We start from the raw sequence: 26,018 nt of genomic DNA on the forward strand, positions 1-26,018 counted from the left end.
CGAGATCCAACATCACCTTGTGACTACTAATTGTGACTCCTCACAATATGTGACATTATCCTTCTATCCTAGACATCTGGATTGATCAATATGAGGCATAGACCGTGTCATCCTCTAATCAATCTAAATCTTGAACTCCAAGTAGACTCACTCGATCAAATGAGCTCAACATCTAATGTTGACTCATTTGGGCATGGCCATGCACTTCGTGGTCTAACTCTATAAAGAATATTGATGTCGCTCCCGTCATATGGGAGGGATAGATCCCATCTACATCACTCACATCCCTCTGCATAATTTGTTACATACCCAGTAATCGTCTTTATAGTCCACCCTGTTACGGGTGACGCTTGACGAAACCAAAGTACATAACTCCTTATGTAGGGATCCATGGTGACTTCAGGTCAAAGAACTAATAGTCATACTAATAGCCACATGAGAAAGTATATGACACTCATATAACGATCCATGATACTTTCTCATGGCGGGTCATTCAGTATACATTCTCTAATGCATAGCCATGTGTCAGCTTGATATCTCTATATCCATGACTTGTGAGATCAAGTCATCGGGCTGACCTACATGCTAGTCTTATTGTATTAACATTATCCCTGAATGTTAATACTCGACTAGAAATGATTTAGAGTAGTGTTCCCTATATCATCTCACTATCGATTCAACCAATCGATTGATATAGGTAAGAACCTTCTACTCAAGGACGTTACTATACTTATTTTATCTAGCACTAATACAAATAAGCATAATAACCAAAAACCAAATGCCTTAATATATATACAAGAATATGATATACATGAGTCCATACAATTATTAAATGATTGGCTCTAGGGCTCTAACTAACATGATTTTCATAAGACAAGATAGGAAGCTAATATGACATGCCATGATCTTAGGTTAAATTGAACTATAATTTTTATGTATAAGATGTTTCGGCCATGTTAAGACTTGAACCCTAGGAAAGTTTAAATCAAGCCTAAGATACTTATGATCTTCTTGAAGAAAAGATATGAAGTAAACTAATGTTCCAATGTTGCTTGAAACTTGAATTTGCTTATTCTAAAACTTTCGGCCACACTTGGTTCTTTGACCTAGGATGCTCAAAATTCTAAACTAAGTGGTCCATGTTATTCCTTGAAATGAATGCTAGGAAAATTCTTATGGTCTTCATGCTATTATGCCACTAGAAACCTAATTTTCATGCTTAACGAGATTCGGCCACATTAGGATAAAAAGCTTGAGAAGCTTAACACTTAGACTAAAAGTACTTATGGTGTTTCTCATGATATGTATTGGAATATTGGTATGAAGTTCAATCTTTTTATGTTACATGTAACCTAGAAACATGTTGCTAGGGTTTCGGCCATGTTGGGGTTAAAGGCTTAGAGAACTTAGAACCTAAATCAAACATGCTCAAGTTGTTTCTCATGAAATGTGATGTGACAATTGTTAGGGTTTTCATGCTTGTATGATGTTTATAGCCAAAATAAAGGCTTAATGGGTTTCGGCCATGTTATGAAAAAGGAACTAGAAAGCTTGGAACCTATACCTAACATGCTTAAGATGTCCCTTATGTTCTAAGAAATGATAAATGTTTAGGGTTCACTTGTTCTTTTTGTTGTTTGCTAACCCAAACCATTTTACATGTTTCGGCCACCCCTTGTTACTAGGGTTAGAGACCTAACTAGATTCTCCCATGAACTTCACATGCGATGCTTTCTGATATGTTAAGAGTATGACATGCTGTGATGTCTATTTATGTATGCTAGGTCAAATTTCATGATACACTATGTACTTAAGGTCATGATATGTTGTGTGCTAAGTTTCATGATATGCCATGTATTTACTTTCATGATATGCTGTGTGCTAAATTTCATGATATGTTATGGGCTTATTTTCATGATATGCTGTGTGCTCAAAGTCATGATATGCTATGTGCTTAACTTCATGATATGCTGTGTGCTCAAATTCATGATGTCTATGTGCCTAAACTCATGATATGCTATGTGCTCAAATTCATGATATGCTATATGCTGTGTGCTTAAACTCATGATAGGTTGTATGCTTAATTATGCATGTGTTCATGATATGCTGTGTGCTCAAAATCATGATATGCTGTGTGCTCAAATATACATGCGTTAAGCAATGCCTAAAAGAGTTGCTTCCCTATAAGTGGGATCAAGAGCACTCTTCATGATATGAATATGACATGAGTAATATGGACTATGTAGATATGACATGCTATTTTACTTTTAAGGCTTGTACCAAGGGTGGGCTCCATAAGCGCCCCGGGGTCGATGGACTAAGAAACGGGCCTCGTTAGGGATGGGCTCCTAAGTGCCCCTAGGTCGATGGACTAAGAAACGGGCCTAGTATATGTATGCCTTGTAGGGTTCAAGACTTGCTACCTTGAACCTACTAGGACGCGCGCATTTATGTACGTGGTACAAGCCAGGATCCCCTCTTATGTTGAGATTATGTTTAAGTATCTATGCTATACGTTTTTTTTTTTAAAAAAAAGGGGCATAATGCATATGTTCCATGATGTATGTTTAAGAGTTCACCATGCATATACCTTAGGAATAAACCATGATAATTATGATGATCATGTTATGATATGCCATGCTACCTTGTGTTTATGCCATGATATCTATGATGATGCTTATGACATGTATGATGATCATGTATGTTATGCCATGATATCTTATGCTATGATGTATGTTTTATGATTGATGACATGCTATACGGTTTTTGTGAGTAGGAAAGGAACTTACTGAGCCATGAGTGCTCACAGCTTACTTTCTTGTACCACAGATAAGGGCAAAGGATGGATGAACTAGGAGAGCAGCAGGAGGGGCTAGCAGGATGTGTGTGGCAGTGACTGGCTAAAGAAGGAAAAAAAAAAGAGACCTGCTTTTGTTTAATGGAAATTATGCCTAGTTTATATAGGACTCTATGACATTTTATCATGTTTACTCTATATGTCTTGAAATAATGTTAAGTATGACATGTGGACTCTATGTTTCAAAAATTTACAAGTAAGACTTCCGCTGTAATAAGTTATTAAGTTGTTAAGTAATGTAAGTAACCCCTCCGTCGCCTTAGCAGGAGGGGCGGGGCGTTACAGAGATGCCCAGGTGTCTTTCATGAGGATTTGGGGTTGTGAGGCTTACGTTAGATGTCAAGTCTCAGACAAATTAGAGCTCAAATACAACAAGTGCTACTTTATTGGATATCCCAAGGAAACTAAGGGATATTACTTCTACATTCCCAGTCAGCACAAGGTAGTTGTGGCAAAGACTGGGGTCTTTCTAGAAAGGGACTTTCTTTCTATAAAGACTAGTGGGAGTGCGTTTAATCTTGAAGAAGTTCAAGATGCGAACAATAGCACTAATGCCTCGATGGAAATTGAACTGGAACCACAAAGTGTTGTGGATGATGTTGTTCCACAAGGAGTTGAGGAACAACAACCAGTTCAAGTAGACATACCTCTTTGCAGGTCTGATAGGGTACGTCGTCAGCCTGAGAGATACTCATTTTTCTTATGTGACCATGATGACATTGTGCTCATAGAGGATGAGCCTGCCACCTATCAAGAAGCTGTGATGAGACCAGATTCCGAGAAATGGCTAGAGGCCATGAGATCCGAAATGGAATCCATGTACATCAACCAAGTATGGACTTTGGTTGATCCACCTGAAGGGGTAAAACCCATTGGGTTTAAGTGGGTCTTTAAGAGAAAGACTGACATGGATGGACTTATCTATAAGGGTCGCTTGGTAGCTAAAGGTTTCAAATAGATTCATGGTATTGACTATGATGAAACCTTTTCTCCAGTAGCGATGTTTAAGTCCATTCGGATCATGCTTGCTATTGCAGCCTACCATGACTATGAGATATGGCAGATGGATGTCAAAATCGCATTTCTGAATGGAAACCTGCTCGAGGATGTGTACATGACACAACCTGAGGGTTTTGTAGATCCACAGCATACTAGCAGAGTATGCAAGCTGCATAGGTCCATTTATGGACTAAAGCAAGCTTCTCGGAGCTGGAATCTTCGATTCGATGATGCAATCAAACAGTTTGGTTTCATCAAGAACGAAGATGAGACTTGTGTCTACAAGAAGGTTGTAGGGGACATAGTTGTCTTCCTCATATTGTATGTGGATGACATACTACTCATTGGGAAGGACATCCCTATGCTTCAGTTTGTCAAGACTTGGCTAGGGAGTTGCTTCTCAATGAAGGACTTAGGTGAGGCATCTCGCATTCTAGGGTTACAGATCTATAGAGATAGATCTAAGAGATTGCTTGGCCTAAGTCAGAGTACATACATTGATAAGGAACTCCTTCGGTTTGCCACGCAGAACTTAAAGAAGGGATTTCTGCCGATGTCACATGGCGTGAGTCTTTCGAAGACTCAAGGTCCCTCTTCTAGATAGGAGAGAGACCGCATGGATCAGATCCCTTATGCCTCAGCCATAGGATCGATCATGTACGCCATGCTATGTACTCGACCTGATGTCTCGTATGCTTTGAGCATGATGAGCAGATACCAGTCAGATCCAGGTGAAAGTCACTGGATAGCGGTCAAGAATATTCTTAAGTACTTAAGAAGGACTAAAGAATATTTCTTGATATAAGGAGGCGATGATCAGCTAGCTATAAAGGGTTACAGTGATACTAGCTTCTAGACCAACCAGGTTGACTATAGATCGCTGTCGGGGTTCATATTTTACATTAATGGTGGTGCTGTGAGCTGGAAGAGTTCGAAGCAGGACAGAGTAGCTGATTCTACGACAGAGGCCGAGTATATTGCTGCATCAGAGGCAGCAAAGGAGGCAGTTTGGATCCGCAAGTTCATCACTGAACTTGGGGTGGTTCCTAGCATTGCTGACCCCATTGAGCTCTATTGTGATAACAATGGAGCTATAGCACAAGCGAAGGAACCTCGCTCACACCAGCGGACCAAACACATACTACAGCGCTTCCATCTCATTCGAGAGATCATCGAGAGAGGAGATGTGAAGATTTGCAGAGTACCTACAGAGGCTAACATCGCAGATCCCTTGACCAAGGCTTTGGAACAGAGGAAGCATGATGGTCACACTAGGTCATTTGGGCTTAGAGCCTACACTGATTGGCACAAGTGCTAGTGGGAGATTGTTAGCTAGAGCCCTAGAGCCAATCATTTGATGATTGTATTTTGGACTTGTTGTATCATATTCTATCTATATAAATTAAGGCATTTGTATTTTGGTTATTATACTTACTTGTATTGGTACCAAATAAACTAAGTATAATAATGTCCTTGAGTAGACGGTTCTCACCTATATCAATCGGTTAGTTGAACTGATAGTGAGATGATATAGGGAACACTACTCTTAATCATTCCTAGTCGAGTATTAACATTCAGGGACAATGTTAATGTAGTAAAACTAGCATGTAGGTCAACTCGATAACTTGATCTCACAAGTCATGGATATGGAGATATCAAGTTGACACATGGGTATACATTAGAGAATGTATACTGAATGACCCGCCATAAGAAAGTATCATGGATCGTTATATGAGTGTCATATACTTTCTCATGTGGCTATTAGTATGACTACTAGTCCTTAGACCTGAAGTCACCATAGATCCCTACATAAGGAGTTATGTACTTTGGTTTCGTCAAACGTCACCCGTAACTGGGCGGACTATAAAGGCGATTACAGGGTATATAACAAATTATGCAGAGGGATGTGAGTGATGTAGATGGGATCTATCCCTCCTATATGACGGGAGAGACATCGGTACTCTTGATAGAGTGAGACCATGAAGTGCATGGCCATGTCCAAATGAGTCAATATAGGATATTGAGCTCATTTGATTTAGTGAGTCTACTTGGAGTTCAAGATTTAGATTGGTCAGAGGATGACACGGTCTATGCCTCACATTGACAAATCTAGATGTCTAGGATAGAAGGACACTTGTCATATATTGTGAGGAGTCACAATTAGTAGTCACAAGGTGATGTTGGATCTCAACATTCTTGAAACTTGGGTAGTAATGATGTATTGCTAGATATCGCTCATTACTTATGTTTCTAAATGAGTTTAGGGGCATTGCCAACATTACAAGAACCTATTGGGTCACACACAAAGAACAAGTGGATGGAGATTAGGTTCATATGATGAACCAAGAGGATTAGATTCATTTGATGAATCAAATTGGATTAAGAGTAATCCTAATTGGCTAATTGAGTTGGACTCAAGTTGATTCATCTGTTCAATGAGTCTAATTTAGATTATGACTCATTGAATCAATGTAATTAAATGAATTAGATTCATTATATTAAATTGGCTTGAATTAAATGATTGGATTAGATCAACCATGAGAGAGATTAAGTCAAGTTTGACTTGACTTGAGAGGAAGATGAAGAGTCAAGTTTGACTTGACTTTATGCCACCTCATTGGTGAGTTCGCATTAAGTGGACCAATGATGATGCTCCACATCATCATGGTTACTTAAGTGAAGTGCCACCTCATGGGAGTTACCAAGAGTTGTGACTCTTTGTATCCCATGGAGGTTAGAAACCACTTATTTAGATGAAAAGAGTTTCATTTTGCAAGTGTAACTCTCATTCAAGTGATCTTCCTCCTCCTAAGCTCTCTTCTTGCTCCTTCTCTTCTCTTGGTCGTGGGTTTCAAGCAAGGGAGAAGAAAGGAGAGTGAATCTAATCCAAGAAGAAAGGTTAGTGAAAGTCACATAGAGATTTTAGAGGAGTGTGTTCTCTTCTTTTCCTTTCTTCTTCTTCCAATCCTACCCGAGAGCCCTAGAGAGTGCTAGCACACTTGTGGTGCTCTCTTCTCCATCCTTGAGTGTTAGAGAACACTTCTTGTTCGTGTGGATATCACTAGAGAGTTGTCTACGTTGACATCTTCGAGATCCGACGTACCGTTGGACGAGCGGGATTTGCGAGGGCACGCTTCAAAGGTATAAAATGTTTTTCCTTTGTAGATCTATTGTAGATCATAGTTTGAAACTCGTACTCGTATTTTCGAAAGTTTTCTTCGCACGGATCCAATGGCTAGGGGGTTTCGGGGTTTCTGCGACGCGAAAAAGCGGTTTTCGCGGCCCGAAAAACCCAACATCCCTGATGTCTTTGTCATCATTAGCCCTACCACTGCAGAAGGAATTGTTAGACTTTGGAATGGAAATTATTTATGGGCAACTCTCTGTGTTGACCTTAGAGTCTACCTTGCTTGAGGATATACAGAGAAAGCAAAGTGAAGATCCAGATATCTAGAAGATCAAGCAAGGGATACAGAAAGAAGAAAATTCGGAGTTTTGAGTATCAAATAGTGGAATTCTTTATCAGGGGAACCGCCTTTGTGTCCCTAATGATGAGGAATTAAGAAGGAAGATTTTAGAAGAAGCTCATAGTACACCCTACTCCATGCATCTTGGGTCTACCAAGATGTGAAACAGAGGTTCTGGTGGTCTGGACACAAAAGAGATGTAGCTAAATATCTCAGTACCTGCCTGACATGTAAGAGGGTCAAAGCAGAACACCAGAGACCATGAGGAGTTCTACAGCCTCTTCCTATACCAGAGTGGAAGTGGGAAGACATATCCATGGACTTCATAACAGGTCTCCCAAGAACCACAAATGGAGATGATGCGATATGGGTGATAGTGGATAGATTGACCAAGTCTGCTCATTTTCTAGCCATCAAGGTGTCCCACTCTATAGAGCAGTGGGCACAGTTATATGTTAAGGAGGTGATCAGACTTCACAGAGTTCCTAAATCTATTGTTTCTGATAGAGATGGACGCTTCACCTCACACTTTTGGGAGTGTGTTTAGAATGCTCTAGGCACCAACCTCAAGTTCAGCACAGCCTTCCATCCTCAGACTGATGGACAGATAGAGCGAGTAAATTAGATTCTAGAAGATATGCTCAGAGCTTGTGCACTAGATTTCAAGGGAAGTTGGTGCAAGTATCTATGCTTAGCTGAGTTTGCCTACAACAATAGCTATCAGACCACCATCAGATGGCACCTTATGAGGCATTGTATGGTATGAAGTGCAGATCACCTATTTGCTGGCAAGAAGTAGGTGAGAGAAAAGGAATGGAAGTAGAGCTGGGCATTCAGATAGAGCTGATAGATGAGACTACTCAGGCTATCCAGAAGATCAGACAGAGAATCGAGACTGCCCAGAGTAGACAGAAGAGCTATGCTGACACACGCCGAAGGCCACTGGAATTCCAAGTAGGGGATTCAATTTTTCTCAAGGTTGCTCCGATGAAGGGAGTGATGAGATTTGGCAAGAAGGGAAAATTAAGTCCTCGCTATGTAGGACCTTACCTGATCATAGAGAGGATTGGGAAAGTAGCTTATAAGCTGGACTTACCACAAGACATGTCAGCAATACATAATGTATTTCATGTCTCCATGCTAAAGAAGTGTCTCCATGACCCTAGCCAAGTGATTGAGCCTCAGTCAGTGCAGATTCAGGAGGATCTTAGCTATGAGATCAGACCTACACAGATAGTGGATAGAGCAGTCAAGAGACTAAGGAACAAAGAAGTGCCACTAGTGAAGGTCATCTGGCAGAACCAGAAGTACGAGAAAGTCACTTGGGAGCGTGAGGACAGTATGAGACAGAAATATCCAGAGTTATTCTAAGTTCGAGGACGAACTATTTACAAGGTATGGGGAATTGTAACAATCCAAATTTTCTCATTTCGAGTCCCAAAAGTAATTTATAAATATTTATAAATGCTTTAGAAATATTCTAGAGATTTTTAGAAATTTTTAGAGTATTTTTATGTAATTTTTGGAGGTCGTTTGGTATTTTTACTAAACGACGGAAGTTTCAACAAAAAAATGTTCAAGTCGAGATTCGAACCGTGGACCTCGGACCTGAACCGAGCCTTAACCGAATGCAGCCAACCAAGTGTTCCACGGGAGTTTTATTAATCAAGTAGGGAATAAAATATTCTTAAGCAGTAGTTAGATGATAAAAACCCTAGTTATAAGACAAGAAACTTAGGTTTTCTCTCCCGAATTCTTTCGTTCCTCTCCTCTCTAACGACGGCGCTTCTGGTCTCGGGCGGAAACGCAGCAAGGTTAGGGCTTTGTTTTTTGGCGGCCGGCCAAAGTTCTCCGAGGGGTTTTCTCCACTTCTCGTGAGGAGAAGCTGTGAGCACGAAGAAGAGCCGGAATTTGAGCTGCCCGAACCCTAGAACTTTCCTTTCTTCTCGGTTGGAATCCAAGAACACGCTGTAATTACTACTCACCTGTGGTAGGAGTTGCTCCGAACTTTAGATTTTCTTTCCTTGCTGTGTTGAATTGCTATTGTTAGCATTGCTACTCAATTCCTCTTTTTGTTGTTCCAATGAGCATGAATTGCTTGTATGCCGTATTGCGATTTTGTGGTTCTTTTGGCTATTTGGTAAGCGTAAACAGTTATATTAAAGTAGCATGTGGTTTAAGTTTTGTTACTACCTTAATATGCTGCTTTAGATCTTCTTGATAGTATTTTCAGTGTGCATTCTTGCAAATCAAAGTGTATAAACAACCTCATTAATTAGTGTGCAGTTTTGTTGGTTTTCCTTTGCTACCTCCATGAACACGAACAACCCTCCTTGAGCTTACTGTTTGGACCATCCTGTGCCAACTCAAAAGGGCCGATCAGTCCTAGTTTCCAGCATTTCAGTTCTGAGTTCCTTGTTTTCCTTGGTTAGCATGAACAACCTTGTTATAACAATTCGGAGTTAGCTTATTTTGCTACCTTATCTAGCATTCCAGTGTTTGGTTTCTTTGCATTTCAGTTGCTTAGTTTCCTTTGCATTTCAACATGCAATTCAGTTTCAGAATTTTACAGCTTTGTTTTAAGCAGGAAAGTTTCTTAAATAAGCATGAGTAGTTCCTTATCCAAGAACAACCCTTTATTTAGTTATAATGGATTTAGCATTTTCCTTGCTACTTAAAAAAGGCAAGAACAACCTTTATTTAAAGCATGTAGTGTTAGTTTCTTGGTTTCATGAACATGAATAGGTTCTATCTTAGTATTGCAAACTTAGATAATTCCCTACTATGCATCCTAGGTTGTTTTTATTTCCCTGCTAGTTCGACAGGTATAACCAGCCGACCCTTTTACTGTGCAACATCGATTCCTTTGTTTTGTTGTCATTTTACCCTTAGTTGAGCATGGTTTGTGTTCATTTTACTTTAGCTGAGCATGGGCAACCCTCTTAGATTTATGTTTATTGTAGCATGCTTAGAGAGTTCAGATTTGCTTTCCTTTGATTTATGTTTATTGTAGCATGCTTAGAGAGTTTAGATTTGCTTTCCTTAGATTTATGTTTATTGTAGCATGCTTAGAGAGTGCAGATTTGCTTTCCTTTAATTTATGTTTATTGTAGCATGCTTAAAGAAGTCAGATTTGCTTTCCTTTGCTTTATTTTTATAGCATGCTCAATTAGTTGTAATTCCCTACTTGTTGGATATACTTACAGTGTTCAAGTAAGCTCTCTTAGGGGATTATGAGAAGTTATGAGTAGGGAAAAGATCAAGGTCTAATTAGAAAAGATAACAAGTAATTTAAAGTAAGAGGCTAGTACCCGACTTCCGAGGTTGTCGTTAAACAAATCCAGGTGACGAATTCCATGGTCTTGGTCCTGGTAAGACCAAGGTCTTTACCCTCATAGGACTGGAGGCTCGCTACCTCAGTTTCTATTAGAGAGCGCATTTCGTACTAAGCCTGAGCCCAAGAAAGAGAAGAAGAAAGTTAAATATCAATTTCAAGTATAAGGCTATAGGTAAATGAAACAAGTATCACCTATGTTTAGAACTAGCAAAGTTTAACTCTTATAATTCTAAGCATACAGTATTGGTTTTCATTTGCTTTCCTTATGAGTTTATTGAGCATGATTAGCTTTATTTCCAGCATGTAGATTTATTCTTGTATATCATGAGTATGCAGATTATTTTAGTGCTTTGCTATTAGATGAGCATGTTTAGCTTTTCTTTTTAGCACTTCAGTTTAGCAACCTTTGCATCTTATGCACTTTCGAGTTTTTGTGAGATAGTTTAGTACTTACTAAGTGTTTCGCTTATAGATTTATTTTCCTCCTACTGCAGATAAAGGAAAAGTTAAAGCGTAAAGAGGAAGGCGACAAGGAGGATGTGTGCGATGGCAGGACTATGGAGAGATCTGGGAAGTTTTGAGTTTTCATGTTTGGTGGATAAGAAATAGTGGAGTTGTACTTTATGGTTTATGTCATTTGAGATTATATTTTTATTCCTTGTTTTATTGAGTTAATTCGTGTCTTAGATTGCATGCTGTGATGAGTCTCTGTGTAATAAGTAGTTATTTTAGTGTTTGACACATATTAAACTGCATGAGTGTTTGATACATGTTCTAACCGCCTGTGGCTGAAGTATATATTTATGTATCTCAGTTTATGGTCACCGGTACTGGGGCCGTGATAAATTTAAGTGTTGGTAATAATAACATAAGTAACACTAGTAAGTAGAGTAATAGTTAGGTAACGGCCACCTTTAGAGAGTAGTAAGGAAGGTGGGTCGTTACTGTACATTCCTTCGTGGAATATAGGATCGATATATGTAAAATTCTAATTTTGTCTCGGATCGGATACTTGCGAGCCGTGGTACTTTTTGAGAACCAGAGGCGCAGCGGAATAAGAAGCAAGATAGATGCGACGACTAGACCCGATGGCGGTGGCTAAACATGGCAGCAACTAGGGTTGGAGCACACGGAGAATAGTGATGGAAAAGGCCATAATAGTTGGAAAATCATTTTCCATATTTGTTGCTTTTATTTACTGTGATGTGTGTGTGTGCATGTGATGTATGCTAGTATAGATTAAAATTCCTCAATTTAAAAAACTAAGTGGGAGAGGGATTTTTAAATAAATCCCACGGTCTCCATTTTTGGCTTGTAAGTGATGCAACAAGCTTGCGTGTTGGCTTTGAGTGCCTCCCTCCACAACGGATGGGTTTGTTGCGGATCACTAGATCAAACTTCCTTTATGGATAGTTATAGGAAATTATTTAGGAGCGTGTGATCTTCTCCAACTGAAGGAGCACAATCCTATTTAATGGACTAAGTATCAAGTAATGGTATACACTTAGACGCATTCAATAGTATCCTCTTCAACGGAGTCACTGCTATCGTTTTGCGTGACTGAAGAAATATCAACTATTAATTTGTCATAAAGCTAGGTAAAACCCCCCTTTTATAAATGTTTGAATTTGTATACGTACACACTAACGTGACATACAAATTCACGGTGTTTGAGGTAATTTTATTTGTCATAAAGTCAGGATGACAAAATAAAATGGGTAATACCTCCTCTTACAAACAATTGAATTAGTATACATCCACACTAACGTGGCATACAAAATTCATGGTGTTTGAGGTAATTTAAGGTTGACAAGATAATTAATGGGTAAGACCCTCCTCTTACGAATGTTTGAATTTGTATACGTCCACACTAACATGTCATGCATAATTCCCGGTGTTTGAGGTGTTGGTGAATTTAAATAATATTGTTTGAGGAATCAATGTTATTTTAAATTCAAAGTTTTGATCAAATATTTGATCAAAGTAAGACCAACTATTAATTTTATTTGTCATAAAGATAGGATGACAAGACAATAAAATTAATGAACAAAATCTCCTATTGAAGGTTGAGTTTGTATACGTCCACACTAACGTGACATACAAAATTCACGGGGATTTTAAGGTGTTAGTCTTGATCAAATATTTTTGTGATTCTTAGGATTTCAAATGTTTGTCAATCCCCTAGCTGTTATACTATAGAATAGACTTAGTAGTCCCAATTAAGACTGGAAACAAAATCTTGGACTCTAAGATGGACTGTCCTCTCAAGAACCAAGAACAATATAGGGGTATTTTATTCATTAGTTGTTGAAACATGTTTAGTGATGTTATCTACCGGTACCTGGTGTGTAGATACGGGAGCCACTGATCATGTTTGCAATTCATTACAGGGGTTCTACGAAATCCAACAACTATATGAAGAGAAAATAACACTATGTGAAAATAGACAATAGACTTCGCCACTGTTTACTTCGGCAATCAGCAATTGCGAAGTAATATATAATAATCAACTTCGATAATAAATTTGATGCAGTAAATACAATTTTATACTTTATAGGATTAAAAACGTGGACCTCACTTCTAATTTTATCTGACTTTTTACTTCATAATATATATTCAGAGAAGTAATAAGTTATAAAATAAATTTTATATAGATAATTGATGAAGTAATAAGGTAAATGGATTAATATTGGTGTTATAGTTGATTAAAAGTTGAATTGGTTTATTATAAACTCTGCGTTTTTCACCGAACCCTAAACTCTGCGTTTTTTCTTCTCGCGTTTTCTCCTCATCCCTTTCTCCCCGACGCACGACGAGTGAGCGATTTCTCCCTTTCGCACGACAGCCATCCGAAACTAGCCTTCTCCTTCGTGCCCCTCCCCCCGACGGCTACCTCCTCCTTCGGTGTTTCTCCCCGACGCGAGACAATAGCTTCTCCTTCGGCATTTTCTCCCTGACGCCGAGAGTCACCCGACACTAGGTTTTTTCCTTCTCGACCCTTCTTTCCTATGTTGTGCCTTTAATATTCTTCCTATGGATATCTCTTCTTTTTATTTTGTTTGTTTGTTGAAAAAATAATGATTCACCCAATCACAACTCCTATCTTCTTCAACCTTGTCATTCTACTCTTGGTCTCGATTAACCTTAGAATGAATGAATTTGAGCAGGCAAGTCTTTGTCACTGGCCTTGCAATCAATCACTCACAACTTCTCTTGATTAATTATTTACCGTCACAAAGCCAGCCCTTAATTGAGCAGGCAAGTATTTTGTCACTGGCCACAAAGCCAGAATTGTCAGATCAATACAAATTCTGAATACGTGAATGCAAAGTCTTTTATTTTTTGATTTGTCAATTTGACTAGCAACCGACCCTTTGTATCTATGGCATTTGATCTGTCATTTGTATTGATCTGACAATTCTGGCTTTTTCACTCTTGTATCTATGGTTTATTAGATTAAAATGGACTTAACCAGCCCTTTTTTAAGAAAAAAAATGTCTTTTATTAACAATTTTCACATAGTGATATTTCATCGACTTGTAATTGTCAGACTCATGTCTTTAGTAGTGAAGCCTCCTTCCCTGCTGCTTGTTGTAATGGTAGGTTGTTTAAGAGGAGTTAGAAGTTGTTCTTCGCTTGCCAACATCATCTCCACTTCTGTCATTGAAGGCCTGTCTTCGTTGTTATATTGTACACACAAAAGGCCCATTCTAATTAATACAATGTAGAATTTTCGCAATTGGATATGAGGGATCTATTGCGTCGTCAAGGATCTCTAAGGTCCTGCCTTCCTTTCAAAGTTTATAAGTATGCTTGAAGTTACACTTCCAACGTCCTAAAAGTTTCGAACTTGTATTGGTGTGATCAAACACTTTATTACTCATACCATTCAAAATTTCAAGTACTATCATGCTGAAATTGAATACATCAAATTTAATTGAAAAAATTCCATCAGGTAAATACATGAGCGCCGTATATCCACTATATTAGGGAACCTAAACATTAGTTAGAACTTCAAAGCATGCATATATAAGAACAATAACAATCAAGACTTCAAATTAAAGTATATATGGTAGTGATAATAATTTGTTAAGTTGAAGAACCTACAATGTTCTAATTGGTCGTCTAGTTGCATTCTCATGAGTTTCATCTCCAAATATTCTTGCTTATGATCTCGGTGAATGACTCTCAAAATAGAGTCTTAATGGAGATAGAGTAGTTCTCGAGCAATTCCATTTATAATCTTAAGATGCACCTTTCCCAAATTAGCAATGCACTTTTTGTTTTATATGTATGGCTCATGGTGTGATTAATATCTCATAAACATTATACAAATACATGATAACTAATTTATGAAGACAATTAATGCAAGCAAATATACTAATCAGAAATGAAAGCATCCAAGACGATGAGTCATTTATCTTCTTCAACATAGAATCCTAGAACACGAACAAGATTTCTATGCTGTAACTTGACTATTAGTGATAGCTTGTTCTGGGACTCTCATCTTGACAGAAATCTTTTGTCCATCTTGAAGTTCACCCTGACAAAGTCGGACGTTTGGAAGAATCAATAATTTATTTGTTGATACTTGAAATCCTACCTTGTACACAACACCAATTCCACCTTCCCCAAGTTTGTTTTCATTGGAGAAATCATTTGTTGCAATTGTTATTGTGAATAAATCATAGGAAACCAGCACCCCCAATGTGGTGATCCAACTTAATGCAAAGATGGCACCATTAACAAGTATAAATCTTTCGTCCTGAAATCTTTTTTAGAGAAGAGAAATGGGGAGAAATGTACATCCCACCATAAACCATTAGTCAGCAGTCGAGTAAATACAAGAACTGATGAGAATTGAATAGAGGAAACAAAATAATAATAATACAAACAAAAAGAGTCTTCTTAATCTGAGCATGAGCAGTGAGGTACGTCAGAATGAGCTCACCTACTCCATTATTATATATAGTGATAAAAATTCTTTTTTTCTGGTAATTAGTTTCAGCCAACCTCTATGTAAGATATAGGAGTTTAGGTCACCTCTACTCTGTATAACTTGAAGCAACACATAACACTTTTGTATTGTCATCCGACTGGACAACCCCCGCTGGCTAAAAGCTTCATTACAAATCATTATATGATTATTCTAACACTTGTACAATTTATGAATTAAGTATCATGATTGTTTATCCATTAGAGAAATGTTATGCAATGTAGGTTGACCATTTTATAGCTCTCTCTACAATGCAATTATGTATTTACAAATCTATATTGTTATTTACAATGCAATTATGAAACTATTGATTACTCTTTTGTTAACCAACACATATTATAAACAACTTAATACTATTAGAGATTAGTATGTTAATTTTAATTAATATTTCTTCATACCACACACTAACCTCTTTGGTCTGTCTCTTCTTACTTGTATTAGATTTCACAAATTGAAGTTCCATGCATTTTATATTTTGAGTTGCATGTAGTATTTTTTAACTTTTATTTATTGACTTTAATATCTTCAGATTTTGATCCATTTGTTTGGAAATTTTGCTTGATTGAAATGGATAAATCCTGGATATACTTGGATAGAAGGTCTAAACAGTATGAGGAGGGTGTGGAACAGTTCATTAGAGATTGTTTACAGAATCCGAATATTGACCCCAATGACATTCATTGTCCTTGTTGCAAATGTATCAATCTTAAAAAAGGGTCTGTTAAGTCCATTTTAGAGCATCTTTATTTCCATGGTTTTAGTCAAAATTATGTGAATTGGATTTGGCATGGTGAGCCTGCTAAAGATGATAAAGTAAAATGGAGTGTCAACCAGGGGCCAATTAATAATGATTATGACAACTTTGAGATCGCTCATATGTGTGAAGCAGCGTATGATAACTATACAGAAAATCCTGAAGCGTTTATGAAATTTTTGGAAGAATCAGAAAAGCTGTTGTACAAGGGATGTCAACGTTACACAAAGTTGAGTGCACTTGTGAAACTGTACAATACCAAAGCAAGACATGGAATGAGTGATGCTCTATTTTCAGATCTACTATTGGATTTTGGGGATATGCTGCCAAATGATCATAATCTACCATCCTCAATGTATGATGTAAAAAAGACATTGAGTTGTTTGGCGTTGACTCATGAAAAGATTCATGCTTGTTCCAATGATTGCATTCTTTATAGGAAGCAATATAAAAATTGCATAAGCTGCCCTAAATGTGGTTTGTCACGGTGGAAGCTAACAAAAAACAAGGTTGAGAAGAAAGGTGTTCCTGCTAAGGTGGTTTGGTATTTTCCCCCCATACCAAGATTTAAGCGCATGTTTAAATCCTTAGAGACCTCAAGAAATTTAACATGGCATGCAAATTCTACAAGAGTTGCTGGTCAATTACGTCATCCAGTTGATTCACCATCATGGAAGTTGGTGGATCATATGTGGCCCGACTTTGAAAGTGAGCCAAGAAATCTTCGCCTAGCACTTGCAGCTGATGGTATGAATCCTCATAGCAACCTTAGTAGTCGGTACAGCTGTTGGCCAATCATGTTAGTCAACTATAATCTACCTCCAGACATGTGCATGAAGAGGAAATACATCATGCTAACTATGCTCATTTCAGGGCCTAAGCAACCGGGAAACGATATAGATGTTTATCTGGAGGTGCTAGTTGAAGATTTGCAACGATTGTGGGAAGGAGTTGATGGAGTCTATGATGCTTATCGAAGACAGTTTTTCACTCTTAGAGCAGTTTTATTATGGACCATCAATGACTTTCCTGCCTATGGTAATCTTAGTGGATGTACTACACATGGTTATTATGCTTGTCCAGTATGCGGAAAAGATACTTATGCAAAGCACTTGGAAAATGGGAAGAAAATGTCATTTGCTGGCCATAGACGATTCCTATCACGATTTCATCCATATCGTAGGCAAATGAATGAGTTTAATGGTATGGAAGAACTTGGAGAAGCAGCTAGACCATTATCTGGGATTAAGTTGTTTGACAAACTTTCTGACATAAGGTGTGAGTTTGGTAAGAAGCTAAGTTTCAGGGGGGAAAAAAAGAATGCAAAGGCTAATAAGTTGGAAGTCAATATAGATGAAAAAGATTTAGAAGCAACAAATTTCAAAAAATGTTGGAAGAAGAAGTCAGTCTTTTTTAATATTCCTTACTGGAAACACCTGCATGTTAGGCATTGTCTCGATGTTATGCACATCGAGAAAAATGTCTTTGAATCCCTAATTAACACTTTGATGAATGTTAAAGGAAAAACCAAGGATAATGTGGCAGCAAGGATGGACATGGTTGAGATGGGAATTAGACCTGAATTAACACCTATAGTTGGTGAGAAGAGAACATATCTTCCTCTTGCTGCGTGCTCTTTCACAAAAAAAGAAAAGTTACAAGTGTGCAAGTCATTAAAGAATATAAAAGTTCCGGAAGGTTTCTCTTCAAACATGAGCAATATTGTGTGCATGGATCAGCTGAAGTTGACTTGCTTGAAATCCCATGATTGTCATGTTTTAATGCAGCATTTCTTGCCAATAGTCATACGTGATGCGCTGCCAAAACATGTTAGATATGCCATCATAAGATTATGCTTCTTCTTCAAAGATATTTGTTGTAAGGTTATAGATGTAGCCAAGTTAGATAAGCTACAATCTGATTTGGTTGTTACACTCTGCTTATTGGAGCAATATTTTCCCCCATCTTTCTTTGATGTCATGCTTCACTTAACAGTCCATCTTGTTCGAGAAGTCCGATTATGTGGACCAGTTTACTTCAGATGGATGTATCCATTTGAAAGATGCATGAAGGTGTTTAAGAGTTATGTAGGTAGTCGAAAACATCCTGAAGGTTGCATTGTTCAGAGATATTTAGCAGAAGAAGCAATTGAGTTTTGTTCGGAATTCCTTAATGACGTTGATCCTATTGGGGTCCCTCAATCAATTCGAGACCCAAAAGCAAATGTTTCTGGCTTCCAAGCGTGCAACACACCAATTATAGTGCAACAAGTTGATCTGCAGCAAGCACATTTGACTGTATTAGAAAATATGGAAGAAGTATCTCCATATATAATGTAAGTGAATTGTATTATTTATAATTCTGCATACATAATAGAGATTATCTACTCTCACACAAATTTATATATTAATATTTCTGCAGTGAACATAAAATTTTCTTGAAATCAATGTTTCCCAAAAAAGAGAAAGATGAAAGGTGGATACAAGATGCTCACAACAAGAGGTTTATTGACTGGTTTCGTGCAAAGGTGGATATTAGATTCATCAATTTTTTACTATCATTTGTGATGAATAATTTGTAACTTTTGTTTTTAATCACCATAATCAATTTGACTACATGCCAGGTGGCTGCTGAAATTGACAGTTGCAATGATGGAACGACATCAACATTAACATGGTTGGCCCATGGACCACGTGCACAAATCCTTAAGTATAATAGTTATGTGATAAATGGTAATTTATACCAAACAAAGGCGCGAGATGATGATAGAGTTTGCCAAAACAGTGGAGTTTCTTTAGTTGCCAACACCATGCTTGTCTGTAGTGCTAAAGATAAGAATCCCTTACTAACTGATGTGTCTTTCTATGGAGTGATTGAAGAAATATGGGAATTAGACTATCATCAATTTCACATTCCTCTTTTCAAGTGTGCATGGGTTGCAAATGACAAAGGAATAATCAACAACGATGAATGTGGCTTCACCTTGGTCAATTTGAACAAACGGGGACACAAGAATGATGAATTTGTGCTTGCAAGTCAAGTCAACCAAGTCTTTTATATTGATGACCCATTAAAAAATGGGTGGTCAATTGTTCTCCCAGTTCCAAATAGATGTTATGTGGGAGATGATGATGATTGGAGCAGTATTCCCGACTCTCGACCAATTGATGATGTTGATACTCATTGCATTCCTGCTCATGAAAGATACTTTAGATCAGAAACTGAGGGTGTTTGGGTCACAAAAAAGAAAAAATGATGTTTTGCATTTTTATGTCATGTTTATGTTTTGAATAAGAAAGGATGTTTTATGCACCTTACAAAATTATGTTTTGCAATTTTATGTCATGTTTATTCTTGTGTTGTTATTTATTTATGTTTGTGTTATTGTAATTATATATATCATGTTTATGTTACTGTTATTGTAAATATTTATGCTATTGTACAGATTTTAATATTGGTTTTATTTATATTCTTATGCAGACAATACTCGATGGGTCGTAAAAAACAGAGAGTAGTAGTTGAGGAGATATAGGGAGTAGCTGATGTGGAGTTACATGGAGCAGCCGATGCAAAGTTACATAGAGTTACTGATGGAGAAGAACGTTCTGTAGATGTTCAGAAAAACAAGCGAGGGCCTACATCAATGTGTAAACTCACTGCAGCTGCAAGATGGGGAAAGAAAGCAAAGATTGATTATGATAACTTGGGACGACCATTATACAATGCAAATGGAAAGGCATTGCAATCGTACATCGGATCTATTGCTAGAACCATGGTGCCAATCAACATAAACTCTTGGCCTATTGTTCCAGAAAATATAAAAAAAAAATTGTGGGAAGAGATCTCGGTAAGATTAATATACACATACAATCCCAAATCAAGTTAGCTGTATAATTGCCTTCTTTAATCTATTGTCATTGCCTTCTTTAATATTCCAACTCTATATTGCAGAATGTGTTCGAATTAGCACCACAAAGTGAGGCTGCTGTGATGAGTTCAGCGTCTCAAAAGTGGAGAGATTTCAAAAATAAACTCACTAGTAGATTTGTTTGGCCAAATAAAGACAATCATGAAAAATTAAGTTCTCCACCGGGTCAATATCAGATCCCAAAAGCAGTTTGGAAAGCATTTGTAGATGAGAGACTTCATCCATCATGGGAGGTATGTCATATGAATATTGTCATGTTTTCTTTTATGTTCATCTTAAACATTAGAAGGATTGCATCTTGTGGACATCTGTAATGCTCAAAGTGGCATGTGGTTATCAAATATGCAACAGTTAGAAGAACTTCTCAAAAATTAGGTATTTTTATAGAAGACAATAGAAATCTTATCACTTCTAGTAGAAATAGATGGGAACACGCTGGGGTATTACATTCCCCAGAAAATTGAGTGGCAATTCCTTATTATTTATCTTACAATTCATGTCAATTCCCCATGCTTGCTCTAAGTGGCTTTGTGTATAGTTGAGACAAATTCCATTGAACTATAAGAGTTCTTATTTGAAGAAGTTGCAAGATTTGCCAAAAGAATGGCCTTAGGGATATCCAACTGATCATAATGAAAGACTAAATGCCAGCATTTGTCAGCCATATTTCGTGTTCAATAATTAGCATCAAATTCGTAGCTACTGTCCCACTAGTTACCTTAGCATCTTATTTCGTGTTTCAATTAGCATCAAGTATATATGTCCTCTCTTACTGAACTGCAGAAACAAAACCCATGTATATATGTGCTCTCTTATTTCGTGTTTCAATTAACAAAGGCTAGATACTTTAATTGAATTTGCTATCAGATTTTTTGATGATTTGGCGTATTCTTATTTACCTTTTGTTTTAACAAATGCAATTGTAAGCAGTTCCCATGTGTTATCAACTATGCTCAATGTTCACTTCAACACGAGTACTTTGATGCAAGATCCCATATGTTATCAAATCCTCTTGAAATTCCAAATTTTTCTGCAATTGTAACAACATGCTGAGTAATATAAATAATTCTGAAACTTCGGTAAATTCCATCCAAACTTTTCTGCAATTTAAATTGTAACAACCTGCAATTGTACCTTATTACTCCAAAAATTACTAGTGAACAGTACTTTTCTGCAATCCAAACTCCAATTGTAACAACCTGCAATTGTAACAACCTGCTGAAAAGTACTCCATCAAAGTACTCAATGTTCACTTCAACACGAGTACCTTATTGTTCAACCTGCTGAGTATAAATAAGATGGATTGATATCAAAAGTTGTACTGATTATTTCCACATGGTGTTAATTTTGTTCAACCTCTTGAAATTTTTGTACTGATTATTGTTCAACCTGCTCAATGTTGTACTGATTATTTCTGCAATTCACATGGTGTTAATTTTTTGCTTTCCAGATTATTTCCATACTTAATTCAAGAATATAATGATGTAGGGTATTCATGAAAAGCAAAAAAAGTGGACAATGCAATATAAATATCATCATCGGCTATCTCGCAAGGGTTACATTGGTTTGGAGGCTGAATTGGTAAGCTATGGAGCATTTTATTTGTCATTTTCAAGTAATTACTCAATATTATTTAACTGGTCAATTTTGGAATTGTAGAGGGAGAAAAAATTAATTGCTGAAAATGAAGAAGTTGATAGATCAATGCTTTGGCGTAAAGCTCGTGAGGACAAGTCTGGCAATATAACAAATATGGAGACAGCAGAAGTCGCTAAGAAAATTGTAAATGTTTAGTTTTATCTAATTTTCAAATTTCCTAGATAAATAATATTGGAGTTTTTAGATTGATTTGTTACATCCCAAATTGTAGGATGACTTATTGGAAAAGAAGGTCAAAGGAGAGTTCAAATCTTCTGGGATGAATGATGTGTTAACTACTGCCTTAGGCAACCAGGAACACTATGGACGGGTTAGAGGTGTGGGTGGATGTGTAAAACCCCAACTCTACTTTAAAACTGCAAGAAGTAATAGGGAATCAGTCCCAAAGGATTCGACCGACAACTTCAAAGAACAATTGGAGGAGAATAAGAGTTTGAAGGCTGAAGTAGAGAAATTGAAGGCTCAACTTGCTCAGGTCAATAATAATCAAACTTATGAGGCTGTGATATCTACCAAGTCCTCAAACATGAATGACCCAAAATGGAGAGATGATGTGGAGGTTTATGAATGCAACACTTCAAACTTGGAGGTTATAGATTTCACAATTTTATGTCAAATTGATTCTTTTTTTTCAAATTCATATATTTATATACAATTTCTTATTATTTTTAAAGGGGAGAAAATGTAACTTGGCCGTGAAACAACGTGAAAATGTGGTGGCGTACGGCACAATACTATCAGAAGGAGGTCCAGATATATTGATTCATCATGTTCCACTTGGGGAAGGGAATTTCAAGGTATCTATTGATGTTGTCATAGATGAAAGAGCAGAGCTCCCAATCCCAATTCGGTCTGGACCAACAATCGTCAATGATGCTGTTGGAGCAATTGTTGCTTGACCTAAAGAGTTGGTAATTCTACCAACAAAAAAGGTACTTTCAGTTTCTATGAATAATTGGTATTTGAAAAAAATCTTAATTATCATTTGAATACTCATATAAATATTTTAAATTATTGTAGAAGAATGTGCAACCACAATCATTTGCTCTATTGGATGTTCATGGTCATCAGGATAAGTACAAGGAAATTGAAAAAACATTAACGATGGCATGCAAGTATATCTATTCATATGTTGTCAAATTGATGCCGGAAGATGAGAGTATACACATAGAATTTGATGAAGCTATGTTTGGATGTCCTAAAAGTGTATGGTTGCTAAGAGAAGATATCTTGTGCTTTATGGAGATGAAAGAGATAGGTGCTAGGCAAATTTTGGTTTACATGGGGTATGTTATATCTTAAATACAATATTTGTTCAAATGCTATGCTTCATTTGCAATATTAATTCACATACTTTTGTTTGGTTTACATGGGGTATATTTAGATTTGTCATTACTTTATCATTACCTTGCAATTATCTTGTAGTTACCTTTACAAATACTTGAAGAAAGAAAATAGAGCTGAGTATATTTCATTTGTGGATCCTGGTCACATACCAACATGTGGTGTGGGCGAAGAAGGCAGTAAATTGTCACAACATATTGCTGAGCAGTTGAGAGCATCAAACAGAGATAGTATCTGCTTCATTCCATACAATACTGGGTAAGATTTTAATTATTTATCAATTCCTACTACATACTAGTCAATGTTATATTTTCATTTGTCCAGGTACCATTGGATTCTGACTATAATTAATGAAGATAAGAATATGATATATTTATTGGACTCTTTGAGTAATAGGAATCGAGATCATGCTTGGCAAATTATTGTGACCAAGTAAGTAGTAGATTATTTTGATTGTGAATATATACATTAAATTCATTAGAGGTTGAAAAAAATAACTTTCTATTTTTTACAATGTAGTGGGGTCAAGTTATACAATGCATCAAGGGGTATTTCAAAAGGACCTGGGTTTAAACAATTGACGGTATGTATTATGACTATGTATTTAGACATCAGTTAATAATTCTTATTATTTGGATTATAACTTATTGATGACATTTTCAATTTAATTAGGGTAATCTAAAGCAAAAAGGTGGTGTTGAATGTGGATATTGTATAATACGATACATGAAAGAGATAGTCTTGGATGAATATCCCCAATTGGAGACGAAGGTGAATTTCTTCTTTATAAAATATCTTCTTTATGAAATATTGAATCATTTTACATTGACTCTCAAACTTCTGTTTATGTTTCAGTTTGCAACATCAAAAAACAAACAGTATTACGATCAATCTCAGTATGATGAAGTCAGAAGTGAATGGAGCGAATTCGTCTACTTCTATATAGGTGCTTAAGTGTAGGCTGTGATATAAATTTTGGATTGTATTTAGAGATTTTTGGATACAAAAAATTTTGAGTTATGGTTATACATGTCTTTTATGAATACACTTTTGGATTGTATGTGATACATATTTATGATATATTTGTTTAATTTTGATGGTGAAAAATATTGTGTGATCATATACTCTTTTGGCCAATTAAAATTTTATTGTAGTAAAATATTATCAATTACTTCGACGGTAAGAATAAATACTGAAGTAATACAACACAAAAGACTTCTATAAATTTAAATAGTGGTGTAGTTAAATAAACTATTTACTTCACTACTGATTAAATTTGGGAAGTAGTTCGTATCAATTACTTCGCTACATTTGAAGTTTTTTGTTGTAGTAAAATATGCTTTATTACTTCTATACTATGATGAAGTAGTATGATAATAAATACTTCGACTAAGTCAAATTATGCGGAAGTAAAATAAAACATTTACTATACCAAAATTAAAAAAATGTGAAGTCGTATACATATTTTACTTCGTCAAATAACGCAACTTATGAAGTAATATATCGATTTTACTTCGGTATTTTTAAAGCTCTTGATGAAGTAATATAACTTTTTTACTTCAAAAACGGTTCGATTTTGAACCGGTTTTGAACCGGTGATAGACTTCGGTAATGTGTGGTGAAGTAAAAAATTTACCCTTTTACTTCACGTGCGTCTACTTCGGTAATTAATTACCTATTACTTCGGATAATATCCGAAGTCTATTAACAATTTTCACATAGTGTAACCATGGGCACAATTGCGAAAGTAGCAGCTATTACAGTGGGAGATGTTTATTCTTCGATAGGAATAAAACATGGATTTTTGAGAAATTGTCTTTATGTACCAAGTTTAGAAAGAACCAGTTTTCAGTTTCTAAACTATTCAAAGAACTTGATATTCTGCTTCTTTTAATAACAAAGTTGTTATCAAGAAAAAGAGAGAAGTTATCTGTTTTGGTACGTTGGTCGGCAATTTAAAAATCCAACAACTCCCACGATGCAACAAATGGAAATTAATAACATATCTTCTAACTCTAATAAGAGAAAGCAACCTTTGAAAATGAACCAATCATATCTTTGGTACCTAAGGCTATGTTATATTAACTTGAGTAGGATTCAAAGGATAATAGTTGATGAACTTTTGGGTTCATTGGTAGTGGAAATCTTTCCAACCTACGAGTCTTACTTGAAAAAAAAAATAACCAAGAAGCCTTTTAAGTCTAAGGGGTATAGAACCAAAGATGTGTTGAAAATAGTTCATTCTGATTTGTGTGGATCTATAACTATTCAGGCAAGAGGTGGTTTCGAATATTTCGTCTATTTTATAGACAACTATTCAAGATACGGGTACATTTACTTGATACGCCGCAAGTCTAAGTGCTTTAATAAAGTTCAAAAAGTACTAGGCTGATGTGGAGTAACGTCAAGGTAAAAGTATCAAGACACGATGGTTAGATCATAATGGCGAGCACCTCTTAGGAGAGTTTAGGAGTCACTTATCAGAAGTCAGGACTCAATCACAACTAACTGCACCTGGTACACCCCAACAGAATAGTGTAGAAGAAAGAAGGTATAGGACTCTTATGGAAATGAGTAGATCGATGATGAGTTATTCAGAAAATTACCAAATTTGTTTTAAGGATATACTCTGGAAACGGAAGTGAACATAGTACCTTCCAAGTCAGAATTCTCTACT

The 26,018-nt window shown here is 36.6% G+C and overlaps 1 long non-coding RNA gene across 1 annotated transcript; it reads left to right on the plus strand.

Annotated features, from left to right (window-relative positions):
* Positions 1 to 23,474: 23,474 nt before the first annotated feature.
* On the plus strand, positions 23,475 to 24,073 carry LOC122021734. The gene is made up of 4 exons (XR_006122624.1): positions 23,475 to 23,599; positions 23,666 to 23,773; positions 23,861 to 23,924; positions 24,014 to 24,073. It is a non-coding gene; the product is annotated as an uncharacterized LOC122021734 (long non-coding RNA).
* Positions 24,074 to 26,018: the final 1,945 nt, after the last annotated feature.

The sequence above is a fragment of the Zingiber officinale genome, chromosome 9A, assembly GCF_018446385.1.
Source record: "Zingiber officinale cultivar Zhangliang chromosome 9A, Zo_v1.1, whole genome shotgun sequence".
Taxonomy (NCBI): domain Eukaryota; kingdom Viridiplantae; phylum Streptophyta; class Magnoliopsida; order Zingiberales; family Zingiberaceae; genus Zingiber; species Zingiber officinale.